The sequence below is a fragment of the Balaenoptera physalus genome, assembly GCF_965194825.1.
Source record: "Balaenoptera physalus genome assembly, chromosome: 5".
Classification (NCBI taxonomy): Eukaryota; Metazoa; Chordata; class Mammalia; order Artiodactyla; family Balaenopteridae; genus Balaenoptera; species Balaenoptera physalus.
The window spans coordinates 111260293-111281283 of NC_138884.1; the positions used below are offsets into that span (position 1 = coordinate 111260293).

Genomic DNA, 20991 nt, shown 5'->3' on the forward strand with positions numbered 1-20991 from the left:
CTGAAGCTAGGGCTTCCCTGGTGGCGCAGTGGTTGAGAATCTGCCTGCCAATGCAGGGGACACGGGTTCAAGCCCTGGTCTGGGAGGATCCCACATGCCGCGGAGCAACTGGGCCTGTGAGCCACAACTACTGAGCCTGCGCATCTGGAGCTTGTGCTCCGCAACAAGAGAGGCCACGACAGTGAGAGGCCCGCCCGCCGCAATGAAGAGTGGCCCCCGCTCGCCGCAACTAGAGGAAGCCCTCGCACAGAAACAAAGACCCAACACAGCCAAAAATAAATAAATAAACTGAAGCTATAGGGAAAGGATTCCCACAGGAGCTGCTGTATTCCAGAGAGGAACATGGTCATTGTCAAGCTGCAACTGGGCAGAGAGGGGACCACAGGAATGTACACCCTTCACCTCCCTTTCATTTTACCTTTATTTTATTTTATTTTATTTTTTTGCTGGTGCATCCCACTGACCAAGTCCAAAGAGAAGCCAGATGATAAGGAACTTATCTGATGCAATCCACACAAGGCTATTTCCCAAGATTCCTAACAGAGTGGACAAGGGTAGAGAATGAATTCAGAGGGGTGAATAGAATGTATCCCAAACAGTCAGACAATAACAGTGAAGCAGAAAGAGAAGCAATGCCTTAATTTTAATTATAGAACTCATTACTCATTGTTGTTGTTGTTTTTGTCGTTTTTACCTAAATGAATTCCAGGTGCTTCTGTGATGATGAAGAGGACTTGGCAGGGGGACATTGATCCAGGGGTGTTTGTTTTTCTGCTTTCATTTTCTTTTCATCAGTGTCTTTCCAATAAGAATGACATCGGAGAGTATGCATTTGACTTGGAATACCTGTTCTAGAAGGGATTTTTGATGGCTTGCCTAAATGCACACAGTGCAATAAGTAGAAACATAAATAGACACTGAAGATGTACATTACACTTACACAGAGAAGTGCTGAGCAAGGGAAGTCCTTTACTGGACTCCTACTGGGAGTTTTTGAAGAGTAAATATTGGGTTAATACTTGGATTTTAGCTTTACTGTCTTTCCAAACAACATCAATCCCTCTGAAGAGGAATCTCACAACCCCTAAGTATTGAGCTTACAATCATCTGGGACATGCTCCCTAACTATCTGAGGCTGGGTCACAGTGGAGCCTTCCATGGTCCTGCCTTATTTGAAGCTTAGACTCACCGAGTCCCACTTGATGACAGTCTGATTACTTAAAACAGATCCTAGACCTAAATTAAATGTTTAGACTAAACCAACACCCAACATTTCTTCTTCAGCTTCACATTCCCCTTACTGAATAGTTGTTAAGAAATGCTGTTGCCGATAGTCCTTTACTCAAGTTCCTATTTTTCAAACTAAAGGTTGTAGGAATTTCTAAAAGCCATTTCTATGGTTGAGTATTCATTGAGTCCTGTTCGTTTTGTCACTGGATGCAGTGAGCATTCTTCTCAAAGGAGAGAAGAATGTCTGAAATGTTCTTTTGGGATTTAGTTCTACCACTTTTGGTGGTAAATTCAGATTGGTAAATTTGGATAAGTTAATAAACTTCTCTGGACCTTATTTCTCCTCTGTAAAATGGGAATAGTAATATTAGCATTTAGTTTATTGAGCTGTTCTGTAAGGATTAAATGAGTTAAGATCTTTGAAGTGCTTAGAATAGCACCCGGCACAATGTAAGCACTATATAGGTGTTTGTTTACTAGAATAAGTAACCATCTTTGAAACTTTCACTTTACACCTTTTTCGTCATTGATTCTACTGAAAAATAAAAAAGTTTAGCGTCAGCTTTCAGGAATCATGTATTATGTTATACAAGGATATTTATATTATGTTGTATAAGATTGCATTGTTTTCAGAAAATCAAGACTTTTTAAAAATCTGAACATAAAAGAAATAAATTAGGAGGTGTGGTAGGCAGGATAATGTGCACCCCCAAAGCTATTCATGCCCTAATGCCCAGAATCTGTGAATATGTTTCTTTATGTGGCAAAAAAGACTTTGAAGATGTGAATGAATTAGGATCTTGAGGTAGGGAGAGTAGCCTGGATTATACAGGTGAACTCAATCTAATCCGTAAAAGGGGAGAATCTTTCCCAGCTGTGGTCCAAGGAAGACATGACTATAAAAGAATGGTCAGAAATATGTAACACTGCTACCTTTGAAGAAAGACAAAGAGATCCATGAGCCTAAGAATGTGGGTAGTCTCTAGAAGCTGGAAACGGCAAGGAAATAGATTCTTCCTTAGAAGCTCCAGACATCTTGATTTTAGCTCATTGAGACCTGTGTCAGACTTCTGAACCATAACTGTAAGATAACATACATGTAATACCAAGTTTATAATAATTTGTTCTAGCAGCAAGTAGAAAACTAATACAGCAGATAAGTCTTGACTTATTAAGGGATTCTCACTTCATATAACGTCCACGCAGTATTTGTATATTGATATCAATTTATTTTTATTGGGAGATGTCTGTGGATGATGGTTTTAGTTATGAGTGTGCCCTATCCTTCAAAATTGAGAAAGGGAAACACCACAGTATAGTAAAACGTCAATGAGCTTTGACATTAAAGACATCAACTCTGGACTTAACACTTGCCAGATTTGCCAAATAATTTTTGAGTATGAATACATTCAGTGCAATCATGGCAACAGACAAATAGTAAAAAAAAATTCATTGCTAATCTGAAATTCAGATTTAACTGAGTGTACTGTATTTTATCTGGCAACATTATCTGTACTGGAATAATAACTGTCACAAATATAAGTGGACTCTCAGTGCAAGTTTCAAACCAGGCTGATCATTGGAATGTCCTTTTAGAGCCTTTATAAATCCAATGCCCAGAGCCAAAGATTTAATGATAATTTAATCATTATCTATGAGGGTAGGACACAGGCATGAGTATGCTTCAAGGTACTCAGGTGATTCCCAGGTGCAGGTATTAATTCAAACAGTGGTTCTCTATCTTGTGTGTAAGAATCACCCAGGGAACTTATAAAGATGCAAATTCCTGGTTTCATCCCAAGAGATTCTGATTCAGTAGGACTGCAGGAGGATTCAAGATGTTCTGTTAACAAGCATCCCAGGTGATTTTGTTGAAAGATCTATGACACTGTAAAAAAACCTAGATTTTACCTCTCTGAACCTGTGGCCACAAGGTTAAGTACAGTGAAACTCACTGAACAAGTTTTATGAGGATTATATGATTTATGTTTACGTGCTGTAGAAATTTACTTAACACAAATTACTGAAAATATAGTCATCTGATTCCTTCTCTTCTCCATTACCCTGAATTTTTCTTGATTTCTTAGCTGTTTTGAGTCCCACCTTTTATCTCTATTTTCCTATAAGAACAGGAGTTTATGCCACGTAGCTTTGTCCAAATTAAACACCATCTTAAACTGTTCTTTCCAATTTCAGGGAGATTGGCCTTGTCTTCCCAATGGGTCCTGAGTTTTCTATTCATTGGTAGAGGTAACAAGGGTCACCAGCATTGTTTTTTTGTTGCATCATCCAATAAGCCTGAAATCTTGGTATTTTTATCTCCATTGTCCAAGACAATACCATGTCTCTACATCAGTCCCATAAGGAATTTAAAGCTCCGAGTTTTCATGGAAGAGGCAAACATATGAAACTCTGTGACTTTCTGACTCCAGGTCAGATACGTTTTCCATAACCCACCCTGCCTCTCCTGAACACAGACCTAAGGCAAATCCTGTTTCTCTAAACCTTTGGTGCCCTTCCCCTCACCCCAGCCCTGCTCTCAGTACACACAGCAGGCCAGAAGCACATTCCCATGGACTGAATAACCAACACGATATGGAAAACACACTGAATACGGAAGAAAAACTTTTTCCTCCTCTTCCTTGATTCTTGGCGCCTGCACTTTCCCAATTCCTGCCTGAACGGACATGAATCCAAGCAGGCAGGCATCTGTCCTTTTACCCTGGGGCCACCTGGGGTTTGCTTGAATGGCCCAGATCCACTGTGTTTGATAGTCAGGAAATTACAGGCTGCGAGGTCAACCAGATCCTTCTTAGAAAAACAGCTAACATTGTTCTGACCACAGGGAATAATATCTACACTTACCCTAAGGCTGCTCGGAGAAACAATGACAGACTTTATCACCCCCTTCGCTCACCCCTACTAAACAGATATGGCTTCACACAGTGTAGGCAACTAATTCAAGTTTTTCAGTTGATATAAGGAGTATTTAATAAGTAAATCCGCCTGGATTCTATGTGTGGATTTCATTTCCCCAAAATCCTCAGGTTCATATGCATTGTGCATGGCAAAAAGCAGAGATTTGGAAGTTGGAAAGATCTGGGTTTGAATCCCTGCTCTGCCACTTCAAAGATGTGCCATATGGGTAAATGCCTCAAACTTTCTTGAGCGTTCTGTAATCAGGGTGCACTCCAGAGGATACATTGGCTGGTCTTTAGCCCCTACCTAGAAACTGTAATTCTGAGAAGTCTATTTCTATTGTTGATCATGAAGAAGCTCCAATGGTCTTCCCAGGACTCTGACGGAGAACAGCCCACTCCTAGACCTCCAGGTCTAGGAGGCCACCTACAATGCCAACCTTGACAAGCTGAGGCTTTTGGCATAGGTACAAGACCTCCTGACACACCTAACCAGCATGCTTCATTTTCAATGAGCCACCAGCTAAGTCATTCTGAGATACCTGGAGAATATGTCAGTTACATTTCATCTACACCTGAGGTCACCTCCGCGCCATCAGAACACACCCTTGAAATGAAGAGGGTGTGGAATATGCTGAAGGTAGTGACCAGGATGCAGGAGACTGTCTATCGAAGAGTGATGGGTCCAATGCATACGGCTGATTCACTTTGTTGTGCAACAGAAACTAACACAGTATTGTGAAACAATTATACTCCCATAAAGATCTATTAAAAAAAAAAAAAATGATGGGTCCAGACCCAGAGGAGACAGGCCTTGGGCCGTAGAAAATCAAGGAGAGCAGTTTGGCAAATTATAATTTAAAGCGAAGGCTGAACTCTGGCCTATCCCTAGAGCAACTCTCTTCTCTCCTCTGTAGCTCTCAATTTCATTATCTTGAATAAATAAACGATATTTGCCTCACCAGGTGGTTGTTATAAAAGGGGGTAGGATATTTTCCTCTAATCATTAAAGTCTCATTTGAATCTTTCTATTCTAGGCATATCACAGGCTGCTTATGAATAGAGGCAGAATTACCTGCCAAGGCACGGACTGGGTTGGTAATAAGACAGCCTAGTCTCAGTTTCCTCATCTCTAAAATGGTAATAAAATCCCGATATTCACAGTAAATATTAAAGAGTCTGGTAATGGAAAAGAATCTGGAGCTGAACACCTGAAACTAACACAATATTGTAGATCAAGCATAGTTCAATTAAAAAAAAAAAGACTGGTTGTAGAAAACTGCTTTGTAAGCTATAAAGGACATGAATATTAGTGTGTGCTGCTGTTTTTGTTTTTATCTTGTCTTCTGTCCTAATATCTAGAGACTAGGACAGGCACAGTAGGTCAAAGAAGGCAATAGGTCTAGCTTTCAGAAACAGTCAGAGGAAGCCTGGTCGGGTAGGCGGATAGAGCTAATTAGAATTACCATTAGGCAACTGAAGCAAGTCGTAACAAGTGGGTCCTAATATCAGGCATCAGGTAACTTCCCAAGCAAGCAGGAGATGGAGAGCTGGTTTGACGGCTAGAGCACGGGAGTCAGGGATGCAGTTTCTGTTATGTCAGCACAATACAGGAGTCTTGTAATTAAGAAAAATCAATGTGGTGCCTTGTCATAATTGGTTTAACTTATTCATTTTGCAATACTTAGTAAGTTTCCAATGTACGTCAGGCCATGTGCTGGAGATTTACGATGTAGGGGTGAGCAAGACCCTTTCCTTTCCCTCATAGAACTAGAGTAGAAAATGTTAAGAAGACAGACATTAAAAAAGAAAATATTAAAAATGTGAGACAAGTGTTTATTGTGGGCATATATTGTTGCTCAGAATTTCTTTCCTGTAACCTTTACCATCCCATGAAGTTTGGATGGGTCTAGCCTATGTCCTGCCCACAGAGTTCATCCATGAAGAGGAAGAACCAGGATATGTTTGATAAATGCATGTATATGTTGTTTTTCTCCTGAATCTACTGAGATCCCTCTAGGAGTATAGGTTGCAGAGACACAGTACTGCCAGTTGCCTTCTTTCCTTCCACACAGAGAGTCTGTCTGATTAAGAGAGCAGGTACACAGAGGTAAGCATTGCTACAGAGGGAAAGAGAGAGGAAGAACCTTATACTATAATTTGAGCCCCTGGATCCAGCAACACCTGAAGCCAGAAGAACCCCAGAACCTTTCTCCTAAACTAGTGGAACTGGGTTTCCATCTTTTACAACAAAAAGAGATCTGACTGACAGAGTGATAATAGTGAAAATGAAAGGTTCTGTGGGAACACAGAGATTCTGGGGGGCCAGAGAAGTTGCCAGAGACAGAAAGCTTGAGACGGGACGGCTAGTTTCCCAGGAGAGGAAATGAGAGAACTGTAAAGACCCAGGTCTGAGGCAGGAATGAGGAGTATAAAGACCTAACAAATTGCCATTATGGCTAGAGAAAATTTGCATGCCGTGTGTGCACATGTGTGTATGTGTGTGCGTGCCTGTTTAGGGGAGGGAGGGATGAAGCGAGGGATGATTCATGAGGACTGGCTTCCACTACTGTCACTTCATGACCTTGAACATGTCACAGTTTCTTTCCTCTGTGAATCAGAAATACTCATACTTAGTTCATAGGGATGATGTGAGGTTTAAATTAGATTACTAAGGTAATACATATGAAAACACCTGTCCACTTAGGGGAAAGGTTAAACAAAGAGTCTGAAGCCTCTCCAAATGTGCCATCGGCATTTGTTGCCAAATTATCTAGGAATGGGACAGAGACGCCCCTGACTGAGCCCCAGCTCTCTGAGCTGACTCTGCTCGCCGGGAGAGGCCCTGGGCAGGACCCCCAGTGTCCCGCCAGCATAGAAAAAGAACATCTGAGCTGAACACCTGGCTCAGGCCACACAGCAGGCAACCTGGGCTGTAGACCAACAGCCCAGCATCAGCAGAATGGGTGTGTCAGTCACTCAGCTCCGCGAGGGAAACAAATAGAGCCTGTAATTCCAGGCTGGCCACAGAAGGCTCCAAAGGGCTTCCCTGTATCAACAATACCAGGTGGAAGAAATGACAATGTCATACCTTTCCCATTTCCTTTAACCAAGTGGTGTTACTTCTTTCTGGAGTAAAAGAGTCTATCCTACATATCAGGTAATGCTGATTACAATCCTTAGTACAAGGCCTGACATACTGTAAGCAAGTAATAAAGTTCAATATTACCATTATATGACATTTAGATGAAAGAACAACTTAGAAAGTTCAGAAGCAACATGCAAATATAAGGACTCAGTGCCAAAAATTTATTAGTTCAACTAATATTTATTGAATGTCTAACATATGCCAGGTATCCATTTCTAGGCACTGGCAAAATAGCTGTTCACACAATTGTATAAGATCCCATGTAAATGGAAAGAATAAATAACCCAACAAAAACAATGTCCCTTTTCTTACAGATCTTACCTCCTACTTGGAGAGACAGACAGCAGAAAGTAAATAAATAAATATAATTTCTGATGGACATAAGTGCTATGAAGAAAAATAAACCAGAGTGACAGGAGGTCACATTGGTGAAAATTGTTTTAGAAATGGCTGTCAAAGGAGGTCTCTAAGGATGTGGAATCTTTGAAGGAGGCAAGGGCACGAGCTCTATGGAGGTCAGCGTGATTAAAATTCAAGGGCCAAGAGAAAATGCAAAGTTCCTGAGGCTGGGATAAATCTTGATGGATTGGAGGGGCTTGAGTGTTAGCAAAAGAGGTGGTAAAATGTTCAAATTTGCATTATATTTTGAATTTTGAACCTACAAAATTTGCAAATAGACTAATAATAACATATGAGAAAAGAGAAGAGAAATTGAGTAAATGATGTTGGTATTTACCAAGATGAGGAAGATTAGAGGAGGAGAAATTTTGAAATGTAAGAGTCAAGAGTTTTATTTTGGACCTATATTTATTTTGTACAAGGTAAGGTTGACATGCTTACTAGAGGCCAAGGGGAGATTTTGAACCTGAGATCCAAGGAAAGGGTTAGCGTTCAAGTCATTGGTACATAGTAGGTCTGTAAATCTATAGTCTTAGATAAGATCTTCCAGGGAGAAAATGTAGATAAAAGGGGGCTGGCTAAGCAAAGGAGACAGAAAAGTGGTCACTGAAGGAGTAGGCTAAACAAGAGGAGGTGGGATCCTGATGGCCAAGTGAAGAATAATTGAAAGAAAGACTGGTTAAGTTTGTCATAGGCTGCTGAGAGGCTGACTACAAAGAACTGGAGAACTGACCTTTGGATCCGGCAGGAAAGAGGTGTTAATGACCTTTACAAGAGCAGCTTCAGACAACAGCGGTGGTAAGATAAGAAGGGACCAGGAAGTGAGAAAATGAATTCAGCAAATAAATTTGTTGAAGACCTTTGCTATAAGACAAAGCAGAAAAATAGGGCAGTGGATGGAGGAAGTTGTGAGAGGCAAAGATTGCTTTGGGAGTATTTGGCTTTTTGAGATGGGAGATAGAGAATATATTAATAATTCAGTAAATAAGAATAAATCACAATGAAGGAGACCATTTCAGTGGGGAAAATAAAAGCCCTTGAATAGCAAAAGCAAATGGGTTCCACTGTACAAGTCATAGGCCTGGTCTCTGATAGGATCAGGACTGGCTCATGTCCTAATGAAAATGTGGATCCAGTGTCTACATCTCAGTAGGCACCTGTATCTGTCAGTTTCCTCTCATTGCTAGGTATAAGTAGAATCTCTCAGATTCTCTCACTCTGTCCACAGCACTCATAACAGAGCTAGAATTAGAAACTCTTCTGTAGCCCAAGAATTAGTACTTAGAAAGTCATTGACCTTGCTTTGCTCTAAAAAAAGAGTTTTTCGTGAGTTCTTTTTCTGTACCAAGTATACTTTATTTTAGCTTAGTCAGCTTCCTGCTTGGATTTTGCACTCCTTAAAAAAAATAATGGAAGTTTGTCAGTCCTGTAACCCATCTGGGGTCTGTCTGTCAAAGGTCTGATGAGAAGCACCATGAAATGACTGGCTAGAACTAAGTGAGGAGTTCTAAAATCCCCTGAGTAAAGAGAGGAAGCATAAGAAACCAGTTTTTATGAGTCCCTTTCCTTGAAATCCAGATCTTGGTAATCAGTAAGTATATTTTTCTGCAAAGAACTCATGCTTTAGAAAGAAAAGCCAGTGTCTGGATACCAGTTCCACTCCTGTGACCTGTATGTAAAGGACTTAACTTCTGTGAGATTCCATCTCTCTACAGGTAAAATGTTACTAACTAGCATCCCTCAGGAGGAGACTGTGATAGGTTTAAATTGTCCATAAGTAGAAATCTGGGCTCACAGCAAGTGCTCATTTAAGGTTTCTTTCCTTTGAAATCATCTTTTGATTTATAAGTTAATTAACTGTATTGACCCATTGCTAAATGGGAAAACAAACTGAACTTCAACAGGCACTAATTGAATTTCAGGCAGTTTGAAGACACTATGTGCAATACAGAAATCACAAAATTGTCTCTTGTCTCCAAGGCATACATGAAATGTACATTAGATCATATAAATTGTATCCTATATACCGTTGACCCTTGAACAACACAGGTTTGGACTGCACAGGTCCACTTACATGTATATTTTTTCAATAAATCCTTGGTTGGTTGAATCCATGGTAACGGAGAGGCAGATGCAGAACCGTGGATCTGGAGGGCTGACAACAAAGTTTTGCACTGATTTTTGACTGTGCTGGAGGTTGTTGGCACATCTACCCCCTCATTGTTCATGGGTCAACACACACACGAACACAAACACACATACACATATATATGACTAATGTACTACTACAGTTTAATGTCATCATCCATTACCTGGATGGCAGATGGTTGGGATTTTGAAAATTGTGGCCAGAGGCTAAAGGAGACTGTATTAATTCTGCAATCAATTCACTTGCATGGAGAATTTTTTTGTGTGAAAGTCTTATTAAGATGCTACGGTGACATGTGTATGATGAGGTCACTCTCCCGTTGCAGAAATAGTAACATAACTAAGAATTTCAATCACACACACATTGATTAAGTCATTCAACACTCTTTTAAGCACTGGGGAACAGTAGTAGATAAGAGAAGCAAGACTATTCCCTTATGGTTCTTACATGTTCATGGGAAAGGTGGATAATATAAACAACAAAATAGATACACTTCATAGGCTTAAATATATACCATAAAACATAGCAAGAATAATAGAAATGGGTTTTAGACAAATTTTGTGTAACTCCAATATCCATGGGCTTTGCATTATACCAGGGGTTTAGAAACTATTGTCTGTAGGACATATCCAGCCCAGGTCTTATTTTGGTAAATAAGGTTTATTGGAACACAGTCATGCCCATTTACTTGTATGCTATCTATGGTTGCTTTCCAGCTACAGAAGCAGAGTTGAATAGATGTGAGAGGGACCATAAGATCCACAAAGCCAAAAGTCTTTACTATGTGTCCCTTTACAGAAAAAGGTTTCTGACCTCTGTATTACACTAGACAATAAAAATAGATCTTTATTACCAAGTACATCGTGAAGTCACTTTTGGCTGTAAGCAACAGAAAGCCAACTGAAAAATGGAGAAAATTATACACTCTCACAGAACAAGAAGTTGGTAGTGTGGGAAACCCAGGTAAATAAAATTAGCAGACAAATGTCATCACCAAGAACCTAGATTCTTTCTTTCTTTCCTTCTGTTCTGATACCTTCAGTGTGGCTTGTTCTCATTGTTGCAGGATGGCTGTTCCAGTTCCAGATGTCACATGGAATGACAATGTCTAGATGGGGAAACACAAGCATCCATGTCTCGTGTCTCATTTTAAGAATGAGACAAGACTTCCCAGACCCTCCTGGTAGAACTGTTCTTATTGAACCATTGGCCAGAGATGTGTAACATGCCCCTTTCCAAACCAATCACTTACCAGGGAGATAGGATCCAAAAGGCCAGACTGAGTCCAATCCTGATGCACTCCCTGGTACTGAGGAGGGACCCACTTACTCCTGAAACAGAAGGCTACCCCCTACCTGATGAAAATTGGAAAATTTTCAGTTAAAATGAAAACAGTGGTGGTAAAAGACACCAATGATACGTGCTACATCAACCGAAATAACTAATTATAGACATTTTTACAAAATACTGAGTTAAACTAAGCACTAAAATGTAAACTCCATGAAGGTAAGGATTCTTTTTTGTCTTGTTTGCTGCTATAGCATCAGAGTTGAAATAGTGCTTAGCATACAGTAGGTACTCAATAAATATTTGTTGAATTAGTTATTGATTAAATATACGAGTGTGTTATGCAGAGCTGGGTGAAGAACCAAAAGAAGTCTAAATGAAAGGCCATTAAATAGTGAAAAGGCAACAGTGGCCATGTCACAGTTTGTCCTGAGTGATCTTAGCTAACCATACAAGAGCTAATGAGAAAAGTGAGCACAGGCAAAAATAAGTTCTAGAGGATGAGATTGATAATTCAGCTGTGTAGTCCTGGAGCTCAAGTCCAGCCAAATGCATTTAAGTCAGGACAACTTTTCCCTACCTTTGTCACTGTGTCCAGAATAATACAGTTTCCTGGAAGGAGAGTAAATGTATTGTGGTTGTTTACCTTTCATCTTACTTTATATACTGGCAGCAGCCTAGGAGAAGAACAAGAGACCCCACCACCACCACGGCAGAGATATAGTTGCAGAACAGACCACTTTCAATAAGTATCGATCATAGCCAGCTCTAACCATGGCTAGCTAGTTACACAGAATTAAGTAATTCAACAACTTGAAAATGTTTACTGCACATATTTACTGTGTCAGATGTTGTGTAAAGGAATGACCGAAACAGGCTTGGTCTCTGCCTGCAGGAAGCACATAAGCCAGAATGAAGGAAAGGTGCATTAGGGAGGGGTTCCTGGAAAAGGTTACATCTCAGCTTGTCAAACAACTAGGACGTTATCCAAGTTAAGATGGGAGAGGGAGTGAGTGAGTCATGCAGAGAAAGCCAAGCACAGAGGTTCAGAGATGACAGCATCTTAGCACATGCCCTCAAGACATTCAGAATCTGGATTAAGAGTCAGGAGGCGCAGGTATGAAGCCCAGTGCTGAGAGAGATACCAAGGCACTTCACTCATTCATTCATTCGTTTATAGAGTCTCTCTGAGGTTGAGATACAGGTGAGCAACCTTAATTTTTTGATGCTCCTGATGTATTAAAAATGAAACAAATTCTCAAAAATACTTCCTTTTAACATTGACTCATTTTACAGAAGAAAATGTCACTGTAATAATTATCTTAAGATCAAATTTATAAAAATAATTCATTAGGTCACTACAGTAGGAGTGGTCAGAAAATGGGACATACCTTTAAATTTCTAAGAATTTTTTCCCAATTCTGTAAGTTTATATGTTACTGCATGTGTAACTTCATTTGGAGACAATAACAAAGATCTAAATTTGAGGACATTGGTTATTGTAAAAGTCAAGCTTAGTGGTCCTCATTATAGTAACCAATCTATTCACTAATTTAATAAATATAATTGTGGACGAGGAATATTCTAAAGGTCGGTCACAGAGAAACTGTTGACAAAACAAGTAGAGTACTGCTTTCATGCTTCTGGCAGCCCCATGGAGAAGACAAATATTAAAGAAATATTAAAATTGTTTTATACCGTATCATGTTAAGTGTTTTGAAGGAAAGACAATATCTCTCTAGGTCTCATTCTACATTTATAAAAAAGGGGTGCAAAAATTATATCTCTTAGTTGACCCTGGCATGGGACGTTCTACCAGCTAATCAGTTTGTGGAGAAGAACCTGCTCAGAACAAGTTAAAAAAAGGCATAGGCGATGATCATCAAAGGGACAGCCAGATTGCTAGGAAACACAAAGGCAAAGCTGGAAGCATTCATTCAAGTCCTAGGACTATGAAATCAAGGTTGGAAAAGATTAGAGAAATAGAAAAGGAATGGTAGAAACTTCCTCCGTGGGCATCACGTCTAGAGAATTTTAAAAGCCAAAGGGACATTGGGGATCATACATTTGCATCCCATAGCTTCAAAGATGAGAAAACTACAGCTCAGAAAATCTTAACTGACTTACCCAGTGGGAAGAGTGAGCCAGTAGTGCTAAAATCTTAGGAATGGCATTTTATGGAGTCCAATAGACTCATTGACTTTCCCGAAATACAGGTTAGCTGAGGCAGAAGGGTCATTTCTCCAGACCGAGCAATGCCTGTTGTGTGTAAATGTTTCTCATCTAAGAAGGTGAACAGAAACAGGAGTGGACTCAGTCTTGACCTTTACAGGTCATGCATCTAACCCCCAGAGAGATGGATGGATTTGGTCAATGAATAATGTTAGCAATAGACAAAAATTGGGAAGCAGGTTGAAGTTGGGGAGAAGGTTTAAGGAGGAAGACACTTGTTTCCTAGAACAGATTACAAAATTTATGATCTCAAAGAAATCAAGCTGCCGTGGTAGGTGTCTCTCCCCTACTGAGCAGAGCGGTTGTAGGAAGTGTGCTCTTGCCTGGGGAGGGTCAAGACATCCTGTGTTTCTTTCCCTCCATGACTTCTCTGAACTGGATTCTGGGTCTTCAGCTTCTCAGAGCTGGATCCCTGGGAGAATTTGAGGAGCCAATGAACCTGAGGCAACTCTTCACACAAGTTTTTCTGACACTGAGCTAAAGGACAATCATTTACACTTTCAGGAAAATGAAGACTACTTGACTCTTTTTAATCCCTCCACCGTTTTAAAATGATGTAGCATGTCCCTTTGATACTGCAGCATATACTTCCTTGACAAAGGTATCATGCCGATTGACAATGAAATGAATCTCAGGAAGTAGCTTGTTCATTAGGATTCTAAGAATCTTAATTTCTGCCATCAATTTTCACTTTCCTCTTCATCTTTTCCAAGGACTCCTGGTTAGATATTCATCCAGACACATTTTGACTGTATACCATCTATTTCTTATGTCTTCTATTTCCACCATCCCAATTTACAACAATAAAATCTAGGTAAATTCTCTAACAGAAATTTTCCAAATTCCTTTTTTTTTTTAGAAAAAGACATGATCCTATCACTGTAATTTTCTACAAGTCATGGTGTGTGATCAGTTGTTTGCCCTGGAACATATCTATGCTCTTTTGAAATAAACAAGCGATGGTGCTTATTAAAACGTTACGTTTTCTTAGCAATTTAAAGTTACCAAGTTGCATTCAGATCCATTATTTCACGTCCTTCACACAACAGCTTTAGAATCAACAAATGGTGCACAGCTTACTTAGGAGGTAGTGGACACCCAGAATTTCTGAATGACTTAAGAAACTGATGGCCAAAGTATCAATATCTCAATTATTTGCTCAAGGCCACGTGTCTTAGTGTAAAAACAGGCAGGCTGTCACTCAGGACTTAAGGTCGTGAACCCATGCTATATGTTACACTGCAACTTATTAGGAAGAAAGAAGTAAATCAGTAAATAAATTAGTAAATAAAAATAAATTCAAGAACTACTATTTAAATACCTCCTTGATTACAAAAATAATTACACATCTGATTTCAACTTGACAAAATTTGAATGAACTGATAGAGAAAAAAAAACACTTCATTTCAAAAGGACAGGATGCAAAATCCAAAGTTAGTGTGAGCTGAACATTTAATAATGTAGTTAATATTATTTGTGTCTTTCTCCTCATTCAGGCCATGAGTGTCTTGATATAAAAGATTGTTTCAGTAATGTGTGTAGCTCTGGATCAATACATTGAGTAAATTAGAGGATTATTTAGAATGAGGAAAAGGTTTAGTATTTTGAGGCTATAGTAAAGAATGGCTAGTATCTAGGACAATGTGCACAAGTCCTTACAGAACTGATTCTGACACCATGTCAGAAAAAATCAGAAGCTTTGGCGTCCAGAAAGGCCTGAAGTTAAATCCCAACTAAGCATATTGCTAAAAGTCTGTATAGGTTTCTCAACAACAATTAGTACCAACCTCATTTTCTTCATTTTTCAAATGAAGGTAATAAAACCTCCATCCTGGAAATGTTATAAGGATTAGACATAATATATTTGATGTATCTAGATAACTGACAGGTTACGCTCTGTCCCTAGTATGAAATCTCAGGTTTAATCCCATTGCCAATGTCCTTTCCAGAATGGAAATCCACTTTATTCTGATTCATTCTGTAAAAAGCATTGACCTGATTTCCTCCTTAACCACAATTATGAGATCTTAGACAAGTCATCAAGCTCTTCTGGGCTTCAGGTTCCACTCACTCTATAAGAAGACAGAAAAAAAAGAACTGGAAAGAAGGGACTTTATGACCTCAACCACATTTTCACCTCCCAACACTCACTATTATATAATTTTGGTACATATCTTTATTTTCGTATGTGAAATGTACTGGGTGGAGAAAGTTCTTCTAGGTATACTTTGCTTCGTGCATGTCTAGACTCCGGTTCACATCACCACATATGATTTCTGACAGAAACTTGACTGTTTAGCTGATCTCTGGAGGTTGAGAGAAATGGTGTTGATAGATTGCCCAGATAATATATCAGGATGTTAAGAAATAAAACAAGTGAAGAGCGAATCAGGAGATGGTAACAGACCTGGATAAAATACAATACTCTAGCTAAGAGAGTAAATATGGGAAATGGGTGAGAAAATCTGAGTAAATATTTTGAAAGACATTAACTAAGAGAATAAGTAAATAAAAATTGAGATTAAAAATGACAGGGAAACCAGTAAATAATCCAACTTGCCCAGCAGGAAGTAGATTTTTTTTTTTTCAGATTACCTTCCCCATGAGCATTTAATTATCTCAATTTTTGTGGGGTCTACTTAGCAGAAATTTTATGATATAAAAAATGAGGGTCATGAAGCTGAAAAATATACATGGAATTATAATTCTGTTACTCCATGTGTTCTTCCCAATTTTGAGTAATCAAATAAAATTTTCATAGAGTGTCCACTTCATGCAGGATATACTATTTGATAGCCACTGCCGGGGGATATTAGTTAAGGTAGCCAACTAAAGTTTGTAACACATACACTGAAAATGCAATGCCTCCACAGAATAAAATTATTCAAGGGCAGTTCTAGGTCACAGATAGGTTTGGGGTAGAGGAGTTGAGATATATGTTTGCTCTATACAGTGGTTCAGGGACCCAAGAGGATGGCGGTTCTGACAACTCCAACAAGAAGCTTACCTGGATTGAAAAAGAACATGAAGGGACATGGATGAGGAGGTTTTCATGGACCAGGCATGGATGCACCCCACAGGGCTTCCTCTACATTCCATTAGAGTGGAGTCTGTCTTGTGACCCCATCTAAATGCAAGGAAGGTGGAATGATTTGGCCTGACTCTGAGAGCAGGAAGAAGATAACGAGAGTGGTCAGCTAGCAGACTGTGCCAGAGGGCAGAAGGAGACCTAAAGGAAGGGTCAGCACAGCTGTGGAGCCAAGGTATGCAAAATATCTTTTATATATGACTCAGTGTCTCCCACTCATGGAGAGATCTTTAGGAAAGGAGACTGAGAACATGCAATGGGGGATAATTCATTTGCAAGTAAGTATAATCAAGGAAATGCTTTACAGAGTACACAGAAATGAGATATACCTGAGGGGTGGGTTTGATGCAGGAAATTTCACTGAATAAACCACAGGTGGTTTAGTAAAACACATCTAAAATGAATATAAAATCTTTCCTTCCCCACTAAAAACAGACTCTTCCGTTAGGTTATAAAGAAAGTCAGAGGTAAAAAAATAAATGATGCACTCATCAGAGAGACCTTCTTTGTTCACCCACTTTGAGTAGCAACGCTATCATTCTCCTTGTCATGGTCCTTGGTACACAGTCACCAGATACTTGTATGCTGTTTTTCTTCCCTGCATAAGTACCATGGGGCAGAACTTTTTTCTTTCTTGTTTACTGATTTAGCTCCAACATCTAGAACAATGCACAGCACAGGCATTCAATGAATATTTGTTGAGTGCATTGTACAGACTGAAGGTCTAGCTGATTGACTGAGCAAGTGAGATCATTCTGTGGGGAGCTGAATAACAAAGATGAGTAGAAAGTCAAACTAGGACAGACTTTATGAACAACTGAGTGCAGACTCTCTATATTGAAGAAATGGAGGCTCAAGGGAGGAAATAAATTTTTCTAAGATGACCTAACAAATGGCAAAACATGTTCTCAAGGGCAATAGATTGACTTTCCAATATGTTATTGCCAAACTAGACTATCATTTAACTGTAAACAGATTTTTGAAGTTTATTTTTCTTATTTTAGCACTTACTGTTATTTAATTGTTATTTCATATTGTTATTTCCTCTTATTGGCAGAATCCATTTGTTGTTAATTGCCATGGAGCATTATATGAACATATTTCCTTTTGCAATGCTATGTGTCTAACATTGAAAACAAAATTGAAAGCTATATGACAGAAGAATATCCTTAATACATAAAGATATAATATAAAGAGTTAACAAATTTAACTAAATAGATAAATGCCTGCACCTCACTCTCAAGTAGACAAATGGAAAAAGGGTATGAACACAAAAAGAGAAAAACAATGGTCCTAGAAGGAGTTCAATTTCCTTGTGAATCAAAATAATACAAAAGTGAGACTTCTTTTCATAGCAAACTATATTAATTTTAAAAACAGAATGATGCAATCCAATATTTGCAAAGTTGAGGGAAACAAGTATTCTAATAACTATGGACATATGTAGCAAAGACTCATTTTTTTTCTCTTTTGACTTAATATTTTTATTCCTAGAAATTTATCTTAAGGAAATAATCATAGCTGAATAGCATGTACGTCTAAAACTGTTGACTGTGTGTGTGTATATAGATAGATAGATAGGTAGATAGATAGATACGTATATATATATATCCTTGCATTTTTTTATATATGGTACAGTTTTAGTAGTTTTACATATATGGATATAGCAATAATATATTTTGACAGGCCAATGAGAAAAACATTGAAAATAGTTTTCAGAAGAGCTCAAATGATAAAAGCAGTGGGAATGCTTTAGTAAAAATAGTACTTTGGGTTTAATCCTATTTCAGACATAACTACATTGCAGAGTCCTTAAGGACTCAGACAGTTCTAAGCTCTGTAAGACAAGAAAATCCTTTGCCCACTTCCTGCGCTGGTGTGACTAATAACAATGTAAAGGAGGTAGAGCTTTTAAACAAGCATCGACAATATGGAGTGCTAGGAACAAAACATGAAATCACAGAGGAGGGAGTTTTATTGGATGAAAGAACGCACTAAATTCTCTGGGCTCAGTTTCCTCATCTAAAACATGAATACGGCTGGCATCTCCCAATAATATGTGATCTTAGGAACCTTTTAAAATCACTCATTATTCATGAAACACAGAAAGCATTTTGTACAAACCAAGGCAAATCAAACACAAATTTGATTTAAATTACCTTTTAGCAACAGTTACAAAGAAACAAATTTTCTTAGTAATTAAAGCTTAATTTATAATCAATATTGAATAATATGAAAAATGTAAAGGGAAAATATAAGGTAAGATGTATAATTTAGACCAGAAACTCTTGGATCCATTGCATATACTGTGTTTGGTGTCAGGTCCAGTGTTGATACTATGTGCTCATACATCAGGACCATATGACCTTTGCGTTTCTTAAGTATGGCCCAACTTTTGTTAAAGACAGATTGTCAAATATAGCAAGAGTTATTCTCTTAATATATTTAATATATTTTCTTATATTTATTTTAAAAGATATATTTTATAAGAAAAAAATACTACCACTGATGATTATTTTTCCCCAGGACCTATTAGCATCTCTTAGAATCCAGATGTGTATTGCTGGTCTTCAAAATCTCTCATTCCTTTTTTTTTTCCAAAATAGAAGGTGGCAGGACCCAGAAGATTATTTGTAGATATAGAGCTCATGAATGAAAAACTCCATTCACTGGTAGGAGTTGGTAGGAGGGATTTGTCTCACAAAGCATGTATCCATCAACTCCTCCAATCATTCATCCATTAAATTCATGAGAAAACAAATATTTATTGAGTCTGTACAAAGTCCAAGCCCTATCATACACTCAGGGATACACAGTATAAAAAATAACATCTTTGTTCTCATGGTGCACACATTCTAGTTGAATATAAAGAGTTTAGTCAAATAATTACATGACTATCTAGTTACAAATTGGGATAAGAGTCATAAAGGGAAAGTACAAGAACGTACAGGAACGTATAACCAGGAAATCTAATCTCACCCTGAGAATTCAGGGAAATGTGGTTTGTTTGAGCTGAGCTAAGAAGATAGGTGGAAAGCCTAGGAGTTAATTCTACCCTAGCCTTATGGCCTCCTGTTTTTCCTCACACACTAGAGGAATGCTCCAACTTGACACAATTTTGCACTTATTTTTTCCCTCTGCTTGGAATGCCCTTACACAGAAATTTGCAAGTCTAGCTAATGCCTTCATCTCCTTCAAGTCTTGCTTAAGTGTTAACTTCTCAGTTAAACCCACCATGACATCTGTTTTAACAGAGCAATCTGTAGTGACCCCCCCAAGCCTTGAAACTCTAATGCTGCTCTATTTTTTTTCCATAAGACCTTCTAACTTATCATAATTTCATTTTTTCCCCAATTCTCTGGATTAATTTACTAGATATAATTGCCATAGGGAAAATATTTTCTTTGCTTTGCTCATTGATGCATTCCAAGTGTTTAGAACAGTGTTTGGATATAGTTGTATATTTTAAAAGTTAAGTTAATTAAGTAATTGTTAAGTTAATTAATTGTTAAGTTAGTTAATTAATTGTACTGAGTTATAGTGAATATACAACATAACAAAATGTTAGAGGCAGCTATAATAGTACCCAGAAGAAAAGTTACAGGTTTAAATGAATATATTATCTTACTTCCCATATGCCAAAGTTTAAAAAGAAGAGTAAAATAAATCTCAAGTGTGTAGGAAAAAAGGAATGACTAAATATGAGAGGAAATAAATAAAATTGAAAGTTTAAATAAACTGAGAAAATCGGCAAAACCAAAATTTGCTTCTTTGAAAAGATCAATAAATTTGATAAACCCATTTTGATAAAATTAGCCAAACTAATCAGGGGAAAAAAGAAAGAATAGAACCCATAAATACCAATATCAGTTATGGAAAAATGGATGTCACTGGAGATTTTCAGATATTAAAATATAATAATATTATGAGCAACTTCAAATCAATAAATTCAACAACTTGGGTAAAATAGACAAATTTCTTAAAAAATCCAAATAGCTAAAATGACTACAGGAATAATTAAACATCAAAATACCTATATATATGTTGAAGAAATTGAAAAGCAAAATCCATACCCAGAGGTCTACACTTGAGAATTCCATTAAACGTTTATGGAAGAAAAGATGCCATTGTACACAAACTCTTTCAGAAAATAGAGGAGGAAGGAATATTTCCCACTTTATTTTAAGAAGACAATCTAACTTGATGAGTCATTGTAGCAAGCCAAACAATGTCCATGTTTAAATCTTCAGAGCTTGGGAATATGTTACCTTATGTTGCAAAGGGAATTTGGGGATGTGATAAAATGAAGGATTTTGAAATGAGGAAGTTATCTTGGATTATCTGTATGGGCTCAATATAATCACAAGGGTCCTTGTAAGTGAAATGGGGGAGACAGGACAGTAAGGCTCAGAGGAGACGCGACAAAGGGAGCAGAGGTTATAACAGTGTGGGACTCATGGCAAGGAATGTGAGCAACTTCTACAAGCTTGAAAAGGCAAGGAAACAGATTCTCCCTAGAGTCTCCTAAAAGAATGCAGCC

The 20991-nt window shown here is 38.2% G+C and overlaps 1 long non-coding RNA gene across 1 annotated transcript in view; it reads left to right on the top strand.

Annotated features, from left to right (window-relative positions):
• LOC309661413 overlaps positions 1-20991 on the top strand; it is a 42736-nt gene continuing 21745 nt past the window's right edge. The window contains exon 1 of the long non-coding RNA XR_014264033.1: positions 1-20991. This exon is cut by the window's right edge and continues 16927 nt beyond it. This is a non-coding gene — a long non-coding RNA (uncharacterized lncRNA).